The 20688-nt window shown below is 36.3% G+C and overlaps 1 protein-coding gene across 14 annotated transcripts in view; it reads left to right on the top strand.

The window, feature by feature from the left end:
• The window catches only part of NAALADL2 (N-acetylated alpha-linked acidic dipeptidase like 2), a 1340454-nt gene that overhangs the window by 984611 nt on the left and 335155 nt on the right, over nucleotides 1-20688 (top strand). The gene's annotated exons all lie outside the window — the stretch shown is intronic.

Below are 20688 nucleotides of genomic sequence, written 5' to 3'. Positions count from 1 at the left end.
AATGTATTTCTGTGTGTTTTGTAGTCTTTTTAAGGACTGTGATCATTTTTAATCTTTTAAATTGACATAATGTTTAGGATTATTCTTTTAAAAAAATTATTTTGATGACATGAGCATTTATTTCTCTTCTGTGGCTCTTTAAGGGACATTTGGGGAAAGTAATTTTGATAAAGACGGAGAGTTGATCAAACTGAGAGATTTAAAAAAAAAGGGAGAAGAAGAAAAAAGCCTTTTAAACTGCAGCAAAGAAAAGCAGCTTTACAAATAAAGTATTTCTTACATTCATGAAAATCTGCTTAACATGGCTTCCTCGCTTCAGCTCCAGCAGTCTCCTTGCCTGCCAAGATTCAGTGGATAGCAGTCAGCTATCTGAGGTCTGAAGTCTTTTAGTAGAAAGCATTAAATCCTAATTCCTGCAATTGACTAAAAAAATCCCTGTGTCTTTACGCATCATCGCCTGAGAGATGCTTCTTCTGCTGTGGTGCAGTTTGTCAGACCTTGTTGGAGCAGATCGGATAAAACTGAAGTAGTTAAGCTACCGGGGGGGGGGGGGGGGGGGGGAGGGAGGGGCGGGGTGCAAGCCACAGGCTGCATCTTATTTCTGCCTCCAGCCTCACAGTAAAGTTCTAAAGAAGAGAGGCTCTTTACATATTGTTAAATTTGTATCTAATTGTTCAAAAATTAAACTTGAGGACTCTGGTTTTGTGTCCAGACCTGCAGGCTCAACTACTCGTGTTTTATCTCATCTGCTTTTCTCTTGACAACAAAAGCATTAAAAAAAATCTTTTGAAGATGCCTAAAAAACAAAAACAAAAACAAAAACAAAAACAAAACAAAAGAACCTGAATACATTCAAGATTGCCCTCTGTTAGACACATGCATATAGTTTTTCAAAGTCCTATCGATTGAGTGCCTCCCAAACTGATTATTGATTGAGCAAGTAGGAAATACAGAAAACCAATGATAAGCCTGTGTCCTTAAAGCAGGAATTCAGAAGCCTTAGAGGAACTTTTTGTTTTGTTTTGCTCTTATTGTCTTTTATTCTGAGCCCTACAAATTTATCATGGGCTCTATTTGTTAAAATATGTAAAAGACACTATAATAATACTTTAGTTGTAAGGAGCACTTGGACTTGTAAAAGACCAGATATAAGGCCAGATTCAATCAATCAATTGATTAATTTAATAAAGATTCAGAGCCCCTAATGTGTTCCAGCCACCGTCCCTCCCCCCCCCCTTTTTTGGTGTCATTGTTGCATGAGTATCTCTGAAACCGAGTCACTTCATTTGGAAAGGATAGCCACCGAAAGTGATAAGAAGAGAAGATATCCTCTGAACTTAAATCCCATTTTCTCTCCAAGATATCCCAGTATCACTGTGCTTCAGTTGACTATACAGCATTTTGGAAGCTGGCAATGCATGATGGGAGTTCGAATTCTTGCTCCAGCTCTTAGGAACCATTGATGGAGGCATGTTATTCAGCCCAAATCTGCCCTCAATCTCCTTGGAAACAGGGTCACTGTGTGGGCACTGTGGAGATGCTTTCATGCGTATGTGTGTAAAGGATCAGGCAAGGTGGGTGGGAATGCAGTCACTGAATGCCTGCCACCATCCTGCCCTGAGTGAGCTGATAGTCCACATGCTGGCTCCATGACTGACTGCTTATCCATCAGCTCCCTGCTGGAAGCTATTTCTGCATCTACAGAAGGATATCTAACCTTCTAGTATCTCAAGTTGATCTGAGAATCAAATTATGATGTATGTCTCAGTATTTTTGCATAGTGTAAAGTGTTATGTTAGCAAGTGTCTTTCTTATCAAAGAATTGTATCAGTTTTCTCCATAATATGTTAAATACCTGTGTAATAATGGCATAGCTAAGCAAAATGGCACTCCATAGCTATAAAAGCTGACATACACACTGAACCCTGTTTACAACTCCCATTAAAAAGGCAGCAAGAGGGGCGCCTGGGTGGATCAGTCAGTTGATCATCCAGCTTTGGCTCAGGCGCTCTGGTCACCATCTTGGGTTTAGTAAGTTCGAGACCAGCATTTCTGGCTCACTGCTGGCAGTGTGGAGCCTGCTTCAGATCCTCTGTCCCTCTTTCTGCCCCTCCCCCGCTCACACGTCCTCTCTCTCTCTCAAAAAAAAAAAAAAAGGCAACAAGATAGGCCTACTTTCTAAGGAATTATGCCATGTCATGTTTTCTTCATGGATACAGTAGCTATTATTGTTTTTAGTAGCTATTATAGTTTTTTTAGAAAAATTCAGACAGAGATGTATATAAATCAAGATATTTCATGTTATAATGGGTACTTTCATTATCTTTTTAAATATACAAGTGATTACATTTAGATTTCCCAAATACTGATGGAAACTGAGTTGTTAAATTTAAATTAGTCCTAAATGTAGGATAACAACCCTTTACCCCCAATGTTTTAGATAATAATACTTATGAGACAGTCAAGATAATTAACATATAAGTTTTCTCATAAACATATAACTACATTAGTTGCTCATTAGGATATGTATAAGGATGGGACATGAAAAAGTTACAGAAGGAAGTGCTCTATTTGGGGGCAATAAGAACAAAACTTACAGTTTATAGATGAAAAATTAATTTAAAGCATATTATAATTATATCTTACTGTTGAATTTTCTTAGTCTTGAGCCTTACTGTAGGAAAATCTTCACCAACAAGTTAGGCAAGAGTACATTAAAAATATGTACACAAATCAACTGATTATTCATCTTACCCATTTAATCCTTTATATATACCAATTCTCTACAGTCCAGACAACATCTAGTGGAATTTGCCTGTCATATTTGCTTTCTTAGCATCCATTTGGCCCTCGCCCTGTTTGAACTGTTTCCAGCATTTCCCAGCAATATAGTTTGAATAGGTTTGACCACATCTCAAGCTCTAAAAATAGATCCTGATTAGTTCAAGTCTATTGGCATATCACATCAACCATACTATGATGGTTGATTCAAGGATGATCCTGGTCAAATAAGGCCAAAACCTAATATCTGGAATTTATTTGAGCAGTGACTCACTTTAACACCATAGCTGAACAAAAAAGCATGTAGCCCAGGGTTGGTAACCTTCTTGAGACCCTGGGAGATAGCCTACCTGAAAATGGAGCCAACACAAGGGAGGTACAAATGAATAACGGGGGGAGAAACAAAGAGAGAGAGAGAGAGAGAGAGAGAGAGAAAGGAAACTGTTTTCACAGAATTTGAACCCTAAAGCTTTGTCTGAAGGCAAATCTACTGAACTAGCCATATGTATGAGTCAATACATGCCCTCCCCAGTTGTTTTTTTCCAGTCAATCTATGTTGGGTTTTTAGTTTCTTGCAACAAAAAACTACCTAACTGAAACAGACCATAAACTTGAATTAAATAAAGGTATTAAAGATCTGCATTCATGACATAGGTTCAGCAAAGTAAAGTAGAAAGCAGGGTGTTTTATGGAAAATCCTGAGAGAATGAAGAATTGCTTGAAGAATAGAAGAACAGGAAGAAAGGTCTTGCGCGCGCGCACACACACACACACACACACACACACACACGTGGCTTCATTAGATAATTGCATATTGACTGTGTTTTATTTTTTGTGGTCTTACTTTTTATAAGCTTTACCCATTGATCTATCTAATACGTTTTCAGTCTTTATCCTTGAGAATCAACCAAAACATGGAAATTTGAATTTTCAGTTATCAGTCTGAACTTATGGTTAAAAACCATGAATACAGTGGAAAAAGGAGAGGAAAAAGTTTAAGATCCATTAACTTAATTTAGGGCAAAATAATTTTAATGAATTAAGTTAAAAGAAACATTTTAGTATATTTGATGAATCACTTTTGATGAATAGAAAAATTGCTATTTCTATGTTGCATAAAAATTAATGTTATCAACGATGACACATTTTTACCTAAGTAAATTTGGATCATCTCTTCAAATGGAGATATCTCTATATCTACATCTACCATTTCCCTGTTCACAATTTTATATATTCTTTGATGAAATGATTTTAATTAGAATAATATAGTGATAATGTCACATAATATGTACTTTTCAACTGTATTTTGAAGATTTATATTTCTAATTTGTTAACAGCTACTTAAAAGTATTCATTATTATTTCTTGAGCAGAGATTTAAAAAGATGTATTGAACATATTATCCAAAAATTGAGGTTATACTAAAATTTATTGGCAAATAGTAAATTTTAGCTTTTCAGTAAATATTCCTTAGCAAGAAAAGTTAGTGCAATTGAATTCAGTATTATTTTTTATTACATATGAGACTAATCAACCTGTTCAGAGTAGCCCTAAAGTTGCTACATGTGAGAAGATCCGGGAGTGCATTATGTTTTTCTGGTTAAAGAATGTTTTGGGGGCGCCTGGGTGGCTCAGTCAGTTGAGCGTCCAACTTCGGCTCAGGTCATGATCTCACGGTTCGTGGGTTCGAGCCCCGCATCAGGCTCTGTGCTGACAGCTCAGAGCCTGGAGCCTGTTTCGGATTCTGTGTCTCCCTCTCTCTCTGCCCCTCCCCCACTCGCACTCTGTCTCTCTCTGTCTCAAAAATAAATAAACATTAAAAAAATTAAAAAAAAAAGAATGTTTTGGTAGATACATCAAGTAGATAATGGAGTGGTATGGGAATGATACGATATGGCCCTTTTTGGTCCCTGCGAAAGAGAAATCCTCAGTAGGCCTAAAATAATAATAATAATAATAATAATAATAATAATAATAATAATACAAGAATTCAAAACTTGTTTAGAGAAGGGTAGACTTTAACAATTTCTGGCCATGAATCTGGAGGAACATATCCAAAAGAACATGGGGAAATTTTAATTTGTCTTGACAATTTCTATATGGTATGCATATAGATATAGTGGCCACTTTTATTCCAAAAATTCAGTGTGCTAGAGACCTTTTACAATCAGTGTCATGATAAATGTTAAGAGTCACCAAACTGTGCAATGGTGACACCCCAATTTTATGGTTCTTCAAGCAGCCAGTTGCACAGTGAACCAAGGAGTCTGAGCTAGAAGCTGATAACAGAGTAATCCGTAGAACTAAAGATCAGCCTTCATGAGCTGCCAGTCTGAAGTCCTCGGACAAAAGGAAAAAAAGCTTCAGAAATGACTTTGAAGGACTACTCATCAAGGGTCTTAAACAGAGTGAACATAGGTGGGAAACCTATTGTCCAAAGTCCACAGAAAGTACAGTCAATTCTCTGTTTCCTAGGGAGTGCAGGTTGGGTTTACCAAGGGTGACACAGATCTGTCATTCACCCAGAACTTCTCATGTTTCCAGCTTTCTGTCTTGACAGTTTTGATTTTTGGAAATGATTCAGCTTAGATTCAGTATAGAGTTGTGTTTGTTTGTTAAAAGATCTAAAGACAACATGAGAAGTATACTCTTAGGCAGAATTACTGTAACAAGTGTTCTCCAATTTCCAATGTTTCTCAGCAATTTTTAGCATTTCCTTTACTCTTATCACATCATTTCTCAAGTGGCTGTCACTTCTTTCAAGTTACAGAGACTTCAACTGAATTTGGCAGTTTAAATACACGATAAACTCCATTAGAGCATACCCTATCTTTATATTTTGCTGATCTTTTCACAATGGGCTGATTCCTCAGTGCCTTTCTGGTTCTATATCCTGCTGTTTCCTTCATGTATCCAATATTTATCCAAATATGTCTTCAAGTTTGAGTCTCCAAGTTGTAAAGCCTCAGTATCCTCTACAGCTCCATGCAGATAGCATACTTCTCAAGTTGGAAGTAGCAGTAGCTTCTCCTGACTCTCTCTGCCATGCTTTTAGGCACTTGGGCATTGTGATATGATAGTCTTCTGAGCTAGAGTAGAAGCAACCTTAATTTTTGTTAGAATGTGTTGTTTTTGCTTTATTTATATATGGTTCTTTAAGGTATCCTTTCTTACCCAGTGTTCTATGAGTATTTGGAAAGAGTGTGTACTGTGTAGTTGTCAAGTGTAGAGTTTTACATATTTCCACTTAAACCAGGTACCATAATCAGGTCGTTCAAATATTCTACATCTTATTATTAGTGTTAAAATCTCCCACTTTGTGTATAGATTTGTCTATTTTTATCTTGTAGTTGTCAGTTTTTGACTAATATATTTTAAGGTCATTTCTTAGATGTTTATAAATTCAAATACATCATCTCTTCCTGCTTAGTTGAAACACTTATCAGATGAAGTGATCTTCTTCATGTTTAAATGCTTGTCTTAAATTTGATTTGGCCTGATATTAATTTATCCTCACTACCCTTTTTTTTAGTTAGTGTCTTTATGCTATATCTTTTTTTACTATCCATCTTTTTATATATTTCTCTTTTACCATCTCTTCTTAATAAAAATTAATTTGGATTTTTTTAAGAAACTTTACTCCCAACATGGGGCTCAATCTCATGCCCCTGAGATCAAGATCTACCAATTGAGCCAGCCAGGCACCCCACAACTAATTTGTATTTTTAAATATAATTTGTTTATCTTTAGCTGAAACATCTAGTTCATTATATGTAATGTGAATATTAATGTATTTATGCTTATATATTTTTATCTTAATTTAGGCTTCTTGTTTACACCACATATTATGTTTTTCTTTTGTTTTATTTCTTTCTTTAGATTTAGATTATTTTTGTCTTTATATTTTTCCCTTTACTATTTTGGAAATTATAAATACTTTTTGTATTCTTGTAGAGTTACCCTAGAATTATAGCCTTTAAAGATTCCTTTTCCTGTTCTGTTCCATACCAGGTAACTTTCTTTGCTGTCTCTCGGATGGGAGTGGGGAATGCAATCATTTAGGAATCCTATTTATGGAGAAATAATCTCTTTTTGGAACTATTTTCTCTCCAAGTTGGGCAGGTCCAGGGCTTTTTCTTCTAATCTTTGCATCTCTTAAGGCCATCAAGATTAACATTCTCCAGGTTCTCTAAATTCCCTTGAGTTGAAAGCAGTTTTATTGTTTTACTTCTCTAGGTTCCCACCACATCTTAACTTTTGACCTAGTAATTCCTTAGTTTCTAGTTCTCTGATATTGTTAACAAGATTCATTTTGCATTTTATTTAGCACTGTAAATTATTTTCAATGAGAAAGTTGGTCTTAATATCCTAACCCACCTTATTACTATAATAGGAATTCTTCTCCTCCTCTCCATTTATTCATTCCCTGGCAACACATACGGATGACTCAGTGAATACAATGTATAAACCAGGTTGCCATCAGGAAATAATGACACACACACTAAAAATGTGCACTTCAAGGGAGTTTAGCCACGGGCCTATGCACAAGTGTGGCTAGGTAAAGGGAAATAGAAAAGGGATGATGAACCACCCCAAGGTTAGTAATTGATACTACTTGCAAACCTAAAGGCAGCAAGAAGGGAGAGTAGAACAAACAGGAAACGGCAGGTTCTCAAGAAGTAGGAGAGGCAGGCTGACAGGAGCTGAGGCTTTCAGTGGAGGAATTCACTCATTCTGCCTGTAAGTGACCAGTCAGGGAGGGTGATGGAATATAAATACTCTTAATCTTTCTCTTATCCAACCTGCTGATCACTTGTTGATGTCTTCTATTAGCTAAACCCAACCTGAAGCCAAGAATAGAGGAGTTAGGTAGATGTTCTCTGTAGAGGTCACCTTTTTTGGGCACAGAGCAAGGTGAAGGGTGAAAATAGATCTGGATGGAAATGTGGAAAATATGCAGTATAGTTGGTGTTGCAGATGATTAGTCTGATAACTGATTTGATAACTTATGATTTGTAGAATGGTTTGGTAGAAAGGTACAGAAAATCTATTAATCAATTTTCATGTGTATAAGGGATACGAAGAAGAAAAGTTATTTTTTCTGGAGTTCAGAGTCTTTAAAACATCTTCATATTTAGATAATTTTACTAATTAGAAATAATAATTTTAAACCTTAAATATTTTTTTTCAAATGTATGCAAGTTCATAAGAATACATGCACACATGGATGCATGTGTGTGTGTGTGTGTGTGTGTGTGTGTGTAAGGGGGAGAGAGAGAGAGAGAGAGAGACAGGAGACAGAGACAGAGACAGAGAGACAGAGAGACTCAGGGATAGCTATTAAGCTGAAAAGTATGTGGTGAAAGGGTGATGAAAAGTATGTGGTGAAAGTGAACAGTTTTCATTCAGTGTTTGTATGTGAGTCTCACATTTTTCAGAACCAAAATTTTACACTACTAAAACAGATTTTACTTTTCTCTGTAATTTAATTTCTGGGGCACCTGGGTGCCTCAGTCGGTTGAGCTTCTGACTGCAGCTCAGGTCATGATCTTGTGGTTCATGGGTTTGAGGCCCATTTTGGGCTCTGTGCTGACAGCTCAGACCCTGGAGTCTGCTTCGGATTCTGTGTCTCCTCCCTTTCTCTCTGCCCCTCCCCTGCTCATGCTCTGTCTCTCTCTCAAAAATAAATAAACATTAAAATAAATTAATTAAATTTCTATTATTATGAGAGCAGTTAATGTTTACTAAGAGTTAGAAAAGAAAGATGAGCAAAAATAGGAAAGCAAATCAGCACGTTCTATATTAGTCATGCTGGGCTTCCATAACAAGGTACCACAGACTGTAGTTTAAACAACAGACATTTATTTTTCTCACAGTTCTCAAGGCTGGGAACTCCAAGCTTATGGTGCCAGAAAATTTGGTTTCTGATAAGAGCTCTTTTCCTGGCTTGCAGACAGCTGCCTTCTCTCTGTGTCCTCACATGGCCTTTTCTCTGTGCACTCACAAAGAGTGAGAAACCTGTGGTGTTTTTGTTGTCTTTTCATAAAGACATTAGCCCTATCAGATTAAATTCCCACCCTTAAGACCTCATTTAACTTTAATTATCTCCTTATAGGCCATATCTCCAAATACAGCTAAACTGGGGATTAGGACTTCAGCATATGAATTTTGAAGAGAAACAGTTCAGTCCAGAACACACTCCTATCACCCAGTAATTATCACTAACAATGCTTCCTATAAATCCTTCTAGATTTATATACATGCATTTAGAGGTTTTGTTTTCTTTTTTGTTTGTTTTGTTTTTTTACCAAAAGGAGATCATACTATACATAATATTTTAAAATGTTTATCTAATTAAGGGTCTCCACTTTTTCATGACTGTAAACAGACTATATTATATTTCACCAATCATCCCAATCTTTTACAATGGCTTTATCAAAACCAAGATCCAATCCAGGCCTATAAGTTATTTCCCTTCTAATCTAGCATGATCCTCATTTTCTTCTGCTAACACTGGGATCTATAGGATCAAATCTGTTGTCGTGAATGTGCCCTACATTCTAGATTTGTGGGATGCTTCTTTGTGATTTTATTTAATTAGTTCCTCTGTCGGGAGGAGGCATTAACATGGTGGAGGAATAGGGGGTGCTAAACACATCTCATTCATCAAACACAGTTAGGTAGTTATCAAATCATTCTGAATACCCAATAAATCAATCAGAGGTCTGAGAGAACAAAAACTGCTAGTCTACAAGTAGAAAAGTAACAACCTTTTGGAAGATTCTTTAACAAGCAGACCAAAACACGCCCAGGATCTAGGTTTTGTTTGTTTGTTTGTTTATTCTCTTCTTTTTTTTATTTTTTTCTTTTTTTTCTGGACAAAATGTTGAGACAGAGAAATTCACCCCAAAAGAAAGAACAGGAAGTAGAATTCATGGCCAGGGATTTCACAATATGGATTTAAGTAAGATGTCTGGACTAGAATTTAAAACAGTGATTATAAGGATACTAGCTGGGCTTGAAAAAGCAAAGAAGACACTAGAGAATCCCTTGCAGCAGAGATAAAAGAACTAAAATCTAGTCAGGATGAAATTTAAAATGCTGTAATGAGATGCAAACCCAAATGGATGCCATAAGAATGATGATGAACAAAGCAGAGGGGTGAATCGATGATATATTATGGAAAATAATAAAGCTGAAAAGAAGAGGGAAAAAAAGATAATGGTTCACATAGGTAGACCTAAGGAACTCAATAACTTACTGAAATGTAATAACATTCTTAACATAGGAATCCCAGAGGATGAAGAGAGAGAAAAAGAGGCAGGTTTATTTGAATACTTCCCTAATCTGGGGAAGGAAAGAGACACCAAAATCCAAAAAGTACAGAGAACTCCCATTAAATTCAACAAAATCTAACCATTACCAAGGCATATCATAGTCAAATTCACAAAATACACAGACAAGGAAAGAATCCTGAAATCAGCAAGGGAAAAAACCTGCAAGGGAAGATAGATCAGATTTGTAATAGATCTGTCAACAGAAACTTGGGAGGCCAGAAAGGTGTGACTGGACATGTTCAAAGTGCTGAATGGGAAAATTATGCAGCCGAGAATTATCCATCAGGGCTGTCATTCAGAATAGAAGGAGAGGTAGAGTTTCCCAGACAAACAAAAACTAAAGGACTTGGTGACCATTAAACCAGCCCTGCAAAAAAATTTAAGGGGGACTCTTTGAGTGGAGAAAAGAAAAAAAGAAAAAAGACCAAAAGCAACAAAGACTGGAAAGAACCAGAGAGCATCATGAGAAACATGAACTCTATGAGTAACACAAAGGCACTAAATTTATCTCTTTCAATAATCACTATGAATGTACATGTACTAATGTTCCAATCAAAAGATGGGGTGCCTGGGTGGCTCAGTCGGTTGAGCGTCCGACTTTGGCTCAGGTCATGATCTCAAGGTTCATGGGTTCGAGCCCCGCATCGGGCTCTGTGCTGACAGCTCAGAGCCTGGAGCCTGCTTCTGATTCTGTCTCTCTCTGTCTCTGCCTCTCCCTTATGCTCTGTCTCTGTCTCTCAAAAATAAATAAATGTAAAAAAAAAAAGACATGTGGTATCAGAATGGATAAAAAAAACTAGATCCATCTATATGCTGCCTACAAAGAGACTCATTTTAGACCTAAAGACACCTGAAGATTGAAAGTGAGGGGATGGAGAACCATATACCATACACAAAAATAAATTCAGAATGGATAAAAGACCTAACATGAGACAGGAAACCATCAAAATACTAGAAGAGAACACAGGCAGCAAACTCTTTGACCTCAGCTGTAGCAACTTCTTACTACACATATTGGCAGAAGCAAGTGAAACAAAAGCAAAAATGAACTATTGGGACCTCATCAAGATAAGAAGCTTCTGCACAGCAAAGGAAACAACCAACAAAACTAAAAGGCAACCTATGGAATGGGAGAAGATATTTGCAAATGACATATCTGGTAAAGGGTTAGTATCCAAAATCTATAAAGAACCTAAGAAACTCAATACCCAATAAACAAATAACCCAATTAAGAAATGGACAGAAGACATGAATAGACACTTTTCCAAAGAAGACATCAGATAGCTAACAGACACATGAAAAGATGCTCAATATGATTCATCATCAGGGAAATACAAATCAAAACCACAATGAGATACCACCTCACCCCTGTCAGAATGGCTAAAATTAGCAACACAAGAAACAAAAGATGTTGGTGAGGATGTGGAGAAAGGGGAACCCCTTTGCACTATTGGCAGGAATGCAAACTGGTGCCGCCACTCTGGAGAACAATATGGAGGTTTCTCAAAAAACTAAAAATAGAGGGGCACCTGGGTGTCTCAGTTAGTTAAGACTCTTGATTTTGGCTCAGTTCGCAATCTCACAGTTCGTGAGTTCAAGCCCTGTATAGGGCTAAGCGCTGATAGTGTGGAGCCTGCCTGGGATTCTCTCTCTCTCTCCCTCTCTTCTGTCTCTATCTCTGTCACTCAAAATAAATTAATTAATTTTTAAAAATCCAACTTTTAATTTTGGCTCAGGTCATCATCCCAGGGTTGTGGGATCAAGCCCTGTGTCTGGCTCTGCACTAAGTGTGGTACCTACTTAGGATTTTCTCTCTCTCTCTCTGCCCCTGTCTGCTTCTCTCTCTCTCTCTCTCTCTCTCTCTCTCTCTCTCTCTCTCTCTCTCAAAATTAAAAAAAAAAAAGAAAAGACACTTGTTGTGATGATCACTGGGTGTTATATGTAAGTGATGAATCACTGAGTTGTACTCCTAAAATCAGTATTGCACTATGTTAATTAAGTAACATTTAAAGACAAATTTAAAAAACTAGTTCCTCTGTCCTTTTTATTTTCAATAAACTTGAAATTAATTATTAAGGTTTCTATTAGAAAACTCACTAGTGTAATTATTGGATAAAATTCTTTTTTTTAATTAAAAGTTTTTTAAATGTTTATTTATTTTTGAGAGACAGAATGCCAGCAGGAAAGGGGCAGAGAGAGAGACACACACAGAATCTCAAGCAGGCTCCAGGCTCTGAGCTGTCAACACAAGGCTGGAACTCAAGGACTGTGAGATCATGACCTGGGCTGAAATTGGATGCTTAACCAACTAAGCCTCCGAGCTGCCCCCGTGGATAACATTCTTAGAGGACATTTTTTTTTAAGTTTTATTTATTTATTTTTGAGAGAGAGACAGAGAGAGTGAGTGGGGGAGGGGCAGAGAGAGGGAGAGAGAGAGAATCCCAAGCAGGCTCTGTGCTGTCAGCACAGAGCCCGTCGCAGGGCTCGAACTCACACACTGTGAGATCATGACCTGAGCCGAAACCAAGAGTCGGACTCTTAACTGACTGAGCCATCCAGGCACCCCGACATTTTTTTTTAGCTGGTGTTATTGTCAATATCCAGAATATGGTTAGACATATCACATCAGGTGCGATGCAACATAGTGGACCTAGCTGGGTCTTAGAGTTAGAACTTGTATAAATTCTTGTGTAGAACTGTTGTGTGAAATGATGTTCCCTGAAGGATAGACTGAAATGGAGCTCCTGAGAAAATTATAATGTGACAAGAAGAACATAATATCTGGTGCAGGTCTGATGATATCAGTTTGTATCCATTGGTGTGGGCATTTCAATTATTTGCTGCCAGTGCATTCTGATTGGTCAGCATTTATGGCATATCAGTTGATAAGTATTTTGAATAAGACCCTTGATCTAGAGCATATGATGTCAATCAATATATTGTTTCAGAAAAACATTTGGCAATATGGAGATCTCACCTGGAAAAATGGAGCCCTCACATGGAAAAATAAAAGCTGTGATGGCTTAGAATCCAGAAGCAGTTTATGACCAGATATTTAGGGAAGCAGTTGCCATTTAGGAAAGACGCTAGCAGTTTATAAAGTCCCAATCATCAAAAGTGTGATTCTAGAGTATATTCCAGTCCCTAGGGTGAAGGGAAATTGAAAAATAAAGAAAACAGGGGCGCAGATGGTTCAGTAGGTTAAGCATCTAAATATGGCTCAAGTCATGATCTCACAGTTCATGGGTTCCAGGCACTCAAAGAGTTCTGTACTGACAGCTCAGAGCCTGGAGCCTGCTTCAGATTCTGTGTCCCCCTTTCTCTCTGCCCCTCTCCCTCTCGCACTCTGTCTCTGTCTCTCAAATAAATAAATAAATGTTTACAAAAATTAAAGGAAGGAAATAATTCACATCCTAGAAGTTCTTTTCTAGAGTCAGGTAGCTAAAAAGAGAGTCAGGTACATAGAATGAGAAAAATCGCTAAAATTAGGAATCCTGGGAAGAACTATGGTTAAGAAACCAATAAAAGCTTATTTATTGGAATTAGGACTCAGAGTTAGATGCAGTTTTTAGTCCTCAATTCTCTGCAAATGAGCTTGGGATTTGTAAGTAAGGGGCATGCTTACTCACAGTGCAGGTGGAGAAGAACTTAATTAACTGTGTTGAAAAAGACTCAGAACTGGTCGAGTCTTAGCAACAAAAACACGAGACAGAATTATTACTGGAAAATAATTTCTATAGCAGATATTTTTTTTTCTCTGCACATGATGAAATTAAGGACTAGAGAGAGGCAACTACTTTTATGTCTCAGCTCTGACACTCCTCACCCTATTTGAATACAAATGCTCTCTGAGTGGAACACATTTTTGTCATCCTGAAATCTTTTGAACTTCACACATCAAATTTAAAGCTGCCATCAAACTTTGAAGCATGAAAGACAGAAAACATTTGGCAAATGTGAGCTGGAAATGTTATCTTAAAGTAGCAATACATACATACTTACACACGCATTGACTTTTTAAATAATAAAGTGCACCTAAATGTTATCCAGGATATTTTCTAATTTCAAAAGTATTTTTCAATCTTGCAATAAATGCAAACTTACAGAAGAGTTTCACGAATGGTATAAACAATATTTTTTCCCTCAAATACCCAAGAAAAAGCCTCAGACATGCTGAACCATCACATCTGAATTCTCCCACAGTGGTATTCTCCTACACAAACAGCACAACCATCACAATCAGGAATGAAACATTGATACATTACTACCAGGCACTCCAAAAGCTCCATACAGATTTGCCAGTTTTTTGGGTAATGTCCTAAATATCAAATAGATCTAAACTAGGGTTATGTCTTGTGACTTATCAAGTTTCCCGTTTCCTTCGACCTGGAACAGTCTCAGTCATTGCTTGACTTTCATTGTTTTACCACCTTTGAAGCTTATATGCCAGTATCTGCAGAATGTTCCCCAAGTCTGGGTTTATCTGAAGTTTTCTCCTGAATAATTGAAGCCTCTGCACATTTGGCAGCGATATTACAGAGTGAAACTGTTTTTCCCGTTGCTGATATCAGTCTGTCCCATCATTGGTAACGCTAACTTTGATGATTTGATCAAGGAAGTGTCTGTGAGGACTCCTCATTGAAATTACTATTTTTTTTATTTTTCTCTTTACAATTAATATTCACTTGAAGTCATGCTTGTTTCCCAATTAGTCATTACAAAGATAATGCCAATGGTGGTGGTCTTCCAAGTTCATCATCCCTCTACTTTTATTAATTGACATTCTACTATAAAGAAGAGCTTTCTTTTTCCTATTTGTGTGTTTATTTATAGATATAGTATCAATAGTATCAACATTTTTATGTATATATATATATATAGTATTAAATACTATATATATATATAGTACCAATTTATATATGTAGTGTGTATATATATATAGTATCTATATATAAATGGATTTATATCCCTAATTTATTCAGTGGGTTATAATCCAGTACTGTGTTTATTTTGATGCTCAAATTGTCCCAGTTCAGCCCAAAATAGCACCTTCAACCTAGGCTTCTCTCTGTTGGCATATTCTCATTATTTTTTTTGAGAATTTCCTTAGTTTTTTTATACAGCAAAAATTTGATCTACCAAATCATTTTGTCCTTCCCAGCCCCAACACTGTTATCAGCCATTTCTCCAAAGAGTCCTAGTTCCTTTGAGTAGAGAATGTTATCTAGAAAACAAGATGTGGATTCTAGATGGGCACGTTGCTATTGGAGTGTTACTTTTCTTCAGTACCTCTTAGTAAACAAAACTAGGGAAATATACTTTAACATAAATATGTATGAATATATATGTTCAAATAGATTAGATCTAAATTTATTTTGTATCTGTGTATATATATCTAGAAAACCAAAAGGACATATCAAGACCTAGTTTTTTCTCCTTCCATGTTTGCAAATCAATTCATAGTGAGAAATCTGCTTCTCATTATCTTAAATATTACATGGGTTAATTAGCTCTGTTGTGTATAACCAACTGATGTCCTTACTATTTCCTTCATAAGAATGCCTTTCTCGGGGTGCCTGGATGGCTCAGTAAGTTGAGTGTCTTTCTCTTGATTTCCACTCAGGTCATGATCTCATGGTTCATGGGATTGGGCCCCACATCATCATCAGGTTCCGTGTTGACAGTGTGGGGCCTGCTTGGGATTCTGTCTTTCCCTCTCTCTCTCTGCCCTTCCTTTGTTCATGCATGCACTCTCTCAAAATAAAGAAATAAACACTAAAAAAAATAATGCCTTTCTCACTCCATAACGGCTCTGACAATCAAGCCAGGCACAGCCCCATATGGACTATTCACCCTATATCAAATGCTATGCCTGTCCTCCACTCCCAATGCAGTTAACTTCCTTACCCTTTTCAGCCCCTAACACTGTGTGTTGTTCAGTCCTTAAACGGGGATGCCCTTCTCAGTCTGCAGCATTGATTTCTCTTATTGCAGTATTCCCTCTGACAATTGCATTCCTCCCCATTTCCAGGTGCTCTCTCTCTCTTTCTCTCTCTCTCTCTCTCTCTCTCTCTCTCTCTCTCTCTCTCTCATACACACACACACACACACACACACACACACACACACACACACTGGGCCCTGACACCCCGTGATGGACCACCCCAACCCATTTAGATGCTTTCCTTAACTCACATGATCTTAAACCCCTTGCTCAGGGCCACAGTGCCATCATCTTCTACTGCCACTGTCAGAGGTGATAACCTTGGCCAACTTCACCTAATGGCCTTAGGACTGAATCATTCAGGAATAGAAAGGAAGTGAAGGAGAAAACAAGAAAATGTACTTAGTTTTTGAATATATAAACATTTAATTGTATAATATTATTGAGCAATATAGTTTTTTTAATTCTCTTATTTATTTTTTTTCATGTATCACTCTGTGGTTAATATCTATCCATGCTGGGGCGCCTGGGTGGCGCAGTCCGTTAAGGGTCCGACTTCAGCCAGGTCACGATCTCGCGGTCCGTGAGTTCGAGCCCCGCATCGGGCTCTGGGCTGATGGCTCAGAGCCTGGAGCCTGTTTCCGATTCTGTGTCTCCCTCTCTCTCTGCCCCTCCCCCCGTTCATGCTCTGTCTCTCTCTGTCCCAAAAATAAATAAACGTTGAAAAAAAATTTAAAAAAAAATCTATCCATGCTGTCCTAGGTACATTTACCACATTGCTTCTAGCTGCTATATGATATTGAAAAGAGTAGCTTTACTACACTTGATATATCCGTTACTCCAGGGATGGACACCTTAGTTGCCCTCACTTTCCTGTTACCAAACATTCTAGGTTCAAAGTTTCTCTTGCTATTTTTTAAAATTTCTTTAACAACATTAATTTATGGGCTTTTGGTATCATATTGTTTTTGAAAAGCTTGATATCAATCTGATTCTTTCTTTCTTATTTTGTGAGTTACCTGCTTTTCACTCTGGGAACTTTAAAATTTTTTTCTCTATGTCTTTCATGCTTTTACACTTTACTGTATAAAATATATAATGTGTTTTTCCTTTTTTTCTGGAAGAATATTTTTTCTTTAAATATTTTCTCTCTTCCATTTCTTCTTCTTCTTCTTCTTCTTCTTCTTCTTCTTCTTCTTCTTCTTCTTCTTTTTCTTCTTCTTCTTCTTCTTCTTCTTCTTCTTCTTCTTCTTCTTCTTCTTCTTCTTCTTCTTCTAGTGTCCTTTTTAGAACTCCTATTACTGTCCACCATGAATTTTAATTGTAATTTCATATTTTCTCTCTACCCTTTTCTGTTGTTTCTGGAAAATTGCTCAATCTGATATAGCTCTCAAATTCAATTTCAGTTATAGCTATCTATTACTTATTATCTCTACTCATCCTATCTATTGTCATATTTCTTTCAATTTTTCTATTTCCTTACCTGTTATGTCTTTTTTAAATGTTTTCTGGTTATTTCTTATTGCTAATGCATCACCTTATGTTTTGTGTTTAATTATAATACTTATTTTTAAATTCATGTATTGTGTGTTGCAGTATGTTTACTTTGGGTAGTGTATGTGTTCATTGTGTTAAGTTTCTTTTGTGTGGCTGTGGACCTCACAACCGGATATCTAGATATTTTAGGCTGGGGGTTTATGTTACTCTGGAGGTATTAGCTACCCTTCTTATGACTTATGGGAAGACAGAGCTCAAGTGAGACTCCAATGTATATCTTTTTGGGCTTCCATAATGAGAGTCAACATGTCTTCAGATAATATGGAACTATTCTAAATCTCTTTAATGTTCTGCCAGTTCCCCAGGCAGCCTCAGTTTTCAGGGATTTGGTGTTATAAAGCAGAGCAATAGGAGATGGTCTCCTTAGGTTGTAAGTCCCATCCCCCCTTGGGAGTTGGAGTAAAAGAATAAATGTCCAAGGGTTCAGATTTGTTCAAGCTCTTTAACAACAGTATTTCACCCCAGCAGACCCGGGGAGGCCTTCCTAACCCAAATTTTGTTTCATTTATTAATCTATCTTCTTAAATATTTTGCCTGTAAACACACACATTTTTACCTAAGTTCAGTCATTTTCTATATCTCTTGATATTCTATTGTTTTCATTATAGCATATCCATGATTCTACATATTATTTTCACATTTTAACAGGCACATTTTGTCACAATTTTCTAAGTCATCTCCTTATTTGGGATATTTATGCTGTTTTCTGTAATTGCTATTATAGATTATACTGGGAAGAGTTCAATTATTCTTATAAAATAAATTCCAACTTGCAAGAATGCTATTTTTATTGTTATGAAGAGTAATATTGCCTTACCAATGAGTTGTTTAAACTAGTAACACCAACAGCAGTAGATGCATCATAAGAGTTTATCCAAAATTTTGCTGACATTCATTGTTAAAATTGAAAGTGGGATCATGGTGCTGCTTCCGGTGAAGGGAAGCAGACTCTATGCATATTTGTTTTCAGACAGGGATATGGAATATTATAAAACAGTATGTATTAGGATCAGTATCATGTATGGGGATGCAAATAAATAGATGAAAAGGTGATTTTTGCTGTATTACATATCATTATTTTGGTCTGGCCCTTGCTCAGTGATACATAAGAAGGTCTTGCTCTTGGTTAGAAGGATCCAGTGCAAATACAGCATTCTTCTCAGAGCAAAAGATTGTCTTCACTTTCTCAGGCCACTGTGTTTCTTCTAAATAAGAATCGTAGACTTCAGGATGTGCAGAAGGCAGGATAAAATATTTAAAGATGGAAGATAAAAAGATAAAGATGGAATGAAAATCAGATAAACAAAAGAGTTTACGCTATGGTTGCCTAGTATTGGGAAGTTCTGATGAGTTAGAGTGGGAATACAGCATTCACACAAGGACAGAAGACGTGGTTATATGCCTATGGGGAGCAAGGGGTTTTAACTGGCATCCCTATATAAATGCAGCACTGTGGGATGGTAGTAGAAAGACTAGAAAGGAATTCACATACTGGTGGAGGAAAGCTTTCTTCATCTGAGCTCCGGATGAAAAAAAAGTCTGTTTTTGGAAATCAAAAACTCTAGCTCAGAATTTCCACTACTATTGTAGTACAGAAACTCCAAGCCAAGAAATTTGCATACAGATTGTCCTCGAGCCAGAGATGCCCCTGGGATGCCTGGCAAAAGCAAATGCAATGCTGGGAAAATATGTATTGGAGAAATACTAAGCAAAAGAAAGATAGAGTAATTATATTAATATCAGAGGGGAATGGGAAGGAAGACTTTAGAAAAAACTTGGGATAGAGAAGATGTAAAGAATATTGTTCTATGTATTCTGTATAGAAATCCAAAAGATACAGCAACTCCAAATGCATGAATGCATGAAACTAACTGGGCTAAAAATATACAAATAATAATTTGATAGTATTACCAGGATAATTAATAAATACAAATCATATGAGAAACTTTAAGATGTCTCAATCATTAACAGAAAATATATACAACAATTCTATAAGGCTATACCTACACAGTTTTCCAGTTTGATCTATTTGACATGTATAGGAAATGTTGCAGTCATTAACAAGAAAGGCCCATTTTTATATTGAACATTTTATTAAAATGTATATTCTGTATTTATCAGATGCAATACCCTAAGGGTCACAAAACAATTCTCACATAACATCAAAATACCAGTAGCATATAAAGCTTGCTTTCTGCCCACATTTAAGTTAGATATCAGTATTAAAACTGTAACACACACCTTGTATTTGGATATTTAAAAAATTATTTGAACTAATATGTATATTATGAAAAGAATGATAATAGAAATTTTAAAATTTAGAATGTAGGATAATAAGACTGTATCAAAATTAATTTACAACATCTATACAGAAAATCTGTAGCCTTAAAGGCATCCAGGTAGAATTGAACAAAGGTAATAGTAAGCATAGAACTTAATATTGAAGTTGAAAAAATATAAAATGAGGATCTACAAATCCCACAACTCGTTCTTTGAAAATACTAATATATTAGCTACTTCTAGCAAAACTGATAAAGGAAAAATAAGAAACAGAAGTGAGTTAATGACAGAAAAGAGGACAAAATAACAGATGTATGGCAGTGCTTTTTTTTGGAAGCACAAGAATAGAATGAACAACTAAATCCAAGTGAATTAGAAGAAATAAAAATGTTAAAAATCATAATGTATTTATAACCATTATTATTTATTTGAAAATATTAAGTGAAATGAAAATATACATTGAGAATGTACCCTCTTTCCCCATCCCGCACACAAAATATGAGGATCAGTGTATGTATGAATCCTAGCACTCCTTTGTAAAATGGAAAATCCTCATGCTACATATAAACTCTTAGAAAATCTAGAAAAAGAAGCAAATATCTCTAAATATTTGTGAGGTTGTATAATCCAGATATCAAAATCAGATAAGGACAAAAGGTATGTAAAATTGTCAACCAATAACTTATAAATATTTATTGAAATATCCTAAAAATATTAGTGACCAATTGCAGAAAACATATCATGACCAAGTAGAGCTTATTCCAGGAATATATGCATTTTTTAACATTGT

The sequence above is a fragment of the Felis catus genome, chromosome C2, assembly GCF_018350175.1.
Source record: "Felis catus isolate Fca126 chromosome C2, F.catus_Fca126_mat1.0, whole genome shotgun sequence".
In the NCBI taxonomy this organism is placed as follows: domain Eukaryota; kingdom Metazoa; phylum Chordata; class Mammalia; order Carnivora; family Felidae; genus Felis; species Felis catus.
Note: the sequence above shows the minus strand (reverse complement) of the source record. Positions and strands in the feature narration are given on the sequence as shown.